We start from the raw sequence: 2,863 nt of genomic DNA on the forward strand, positions 1-2,863 counted from the left end.
TTTAAATTGGATAAATTTTATTCTTTGGCCCATTAATTCATTGATTTATTTTGGACAGGTCTGATAGCTTTGTTTGATTACAAAAACTATCCAAATTGAAGACCAAGTCAACCCAATTTTGGCTACACATGGCTGTCCACATAAACCACTTTTTTTGTTTAATTACACAAGGTCCTTACAATGTTGAAGAAATTAGAGATTTGCCTAAAGATTTACATTTGACTGAGTCTAAGTCCTGAGTTGTTATGGCATTTAAATTGCTTAAAAATCAAGCAAAATTCAACTTAAATCCACTAAGCATGGTCGACGCTCATTGGAAAAGCTTGAAGAGACTAAACCTCTCTATTTTTAGCAAAATACTCTCCTCTCTTCACCTACAAATAAGACTTCATTTGATCTCATCAATCACCCCTCATCCCTCATCATTCTCTCTTCTCTCTCAATTATCTTTAGCATTTTCCATTCCCCATGCCTAGCATCATCTCTTCATAGGAATTTTAGCAATTAAGCCTCTTAAAGAGCCCTTGGTCGGCCACCTTGGAGAGCCATTAGCAAAGGAGCAAAGCAAAGGAGTGAAGGGGCCTCGTAAGTTAGAGTCTTAGGTGACAGCCACTCTGATTTGGGTTTAATCTTTCTTTTCTTTAGTTTAACCTAAAAATGGTTGGTATGTGTTCTTTGTTCTTGTTTACAACAATGTTAGCTTAATTTTATTTAAGCTAGGATGATTGCTTTGATTAAATAATATTTATTTGATTCATGCTTATAATGTTTGTGTCTCAATCGAACATGTTTTCAATTAAAATCAAGTTTGTATTTTGTCCATTTGTGATTGAAATGCACTAGAATTAGCTGAGCGATCCTAAGCAAGCAACGACTAGTGGATGCCTAATTGGAATGTGCATGCTCAATTTAGATCTTAACCCGATTAAATTACAAGTTGCATAACAACTCTAACCAATCTCTGTTATCTGCATATTTTTTAGATTTGTGTGATTAAACTGTTTCAAACCTAACACGTCTCTGTTACCTCACATGAATGCTAAGAAACCATTAGTAAATAAGGATCAGTAAAATGTGTATTTACTAAGTAAAGGATTCCGAAAGGACCTAATGTGGTTTTCAAACTCATGAAAGATCAAATTGCCATGGAATGTTTTTCCAAATGTTATTAAGCATGTTGATAATAAATTAAGTTTAATTAAAGCAATTGTCCTAGTTATCTATGTTATAATTGTTGCAAATTGTGTTTAATTTTGCTAAAATCTATTTCATTCATATAGTTTGCATACATAGGGTAATTTACATTAGGGATCATTGCATTTAGTTTAATATATTTAATTTTAATCATCACTTCTCAACCATGTTGTGTTTTTATTTACCAAGTTGTTAGTATAATTTTACAATTAAGTGATTTAACACAAATACAATCTTTGTGGAGACAATAACTTGATACTTACTTACTACTTGATAATGACTATGTATACTTGCACAAACCTATGCGTTACAAGTTTTTGGCGTCGTTGTTGGGGATTGTTAACTGTTTTCATATCATTTTTTTTGCTGTGAAATTATTTACTTCCAATTTGGTTTATTTCTAACATTACTAACTTATTCTTTTTAATTGTGTGATTTTCTTTTCAGGTGTTTATGAGTATAGATCAGATTATTGATTTACTCGCTGTAGACCTTGAAATTGAGTGAACTTTCAGATAAGGAAGATGTGAACAAATAGCTCAAAGACTAGTCGATATAGACCTTGGAAATCAGAATCAAGACCAAGGTAATGAAGCCGGTCATGTACGGAACCCTATCCTAATTGCCGATGATAGGGATCGATGCATCAGACAATATGCTGTGCCATTTTTCAGTAAGTTAAATCCAGGACTTAAAAGGCTGGATATTGAGGCAACCCAATTTGAATTGAAACCAGTGGTGTTTCAAATGCTCCAAACGGTGGGCCAATTCAATGGTATGCCCACGGATGATCCACATCTCCACCTTCAATTGTTTATGGAGGTGAGTGTTCATTCAAGATAGCCGATGTGGCTGAATATGCATTGAGTTTGAAGTTGTTTCTGTACTTATTGTGAGATCGAGCACATGCATGGCTCAATTCATTGCCACCAATTTCCATATCTACATGGAAAAAAGTAGAAGAGAGATTTTTGGTTAAGTATTTCCCACCTAGCAAAAACGCTAAGTTGAGGAACGAGATCACAACTGTCCAAAAATTGGATGACGAATTTTGTATGAGGCTTGGGAGAGATTCAAGGAGTTACTTCGTAAGTGTCCTCATCATAGGATTCCTCATTGTATCCAGTTGGAGACATTCTATAATCGTCTCAATACACATACAAGATTGATGGTAGATGCTTCTACGAATGGTGCAATTTTGTCTAAGTCTTATAATGAGGCTTATGAGATCATCGAGAGGATCGCGAGTAATAACTATCAATGGCTAACAAATCGTGTAACAACCCAGTTTTGGGCCTAATCAGAATAGTGATTTCGAGACCACGAATCTGACCTAGAAAATTTTATTTTTCTTGTATTTTTATGGTCTACAGTTTTATGGAATGATTCTGTGAAAATTTCATTTGAAAATTTTGACGTTTGAGCACTCAATTTAGTAAAAAGGACTAAATTGAAAAAAGTACAAAACTTGAGTTCTAGAAGCTAGACGTGTCTAATTGCTATGAAATTTAAATTGAAGGTCATTAGATGGTAAATAGACCATTTGTTAAGTTATTGGACAAAAATGGACATGAACTAAAAGAAATTTTAGTGTTTTAAGAAAAGGGCATTTTGGTCTTTTGGTAATTAAATGAATTAATAAGCAAATTAAAAGCCAATTTTTGCTCAT

At 33.6% G+C, this 2,863-nt stretch overlaps 1 non-coding gene across 1 annotated transcript; it reads right to left on the bottom strand.

The window, feature by feature from the left end:
* Positions 1 to 2,198: 2,198 nt before the first annotated feature.
* LOC121227784 (small nucleolar RNA R71) lies at positions 2,199 to 2,304 on the bottom strand. The gene has a single exon (XR_005925307.1). It is a non-coding gene; the product is annotated as a small nucleolar RNA R71 (small nucleolar RNA).
* Positions 2,305 to 2,863: the final 559 nt, after the last annotated feature.

This window comes from Gossypium hirsutum, chromosome A03 (genome assembly GCF_007990345.1).
Source record: "Gossypium hirsutum isolate 1008001.06 chromosome A03, Gossypium_hirsutum_v2.1, whole genome shotgun sequence".
NCBI classification, from domain to species: domain Eukaryota; kingdom Viridiplantae; phylum Streptophyta; class Magnoliopsida; order Malvales; family Malvaceae; genus Gossypium; species Gossypium hirsutum.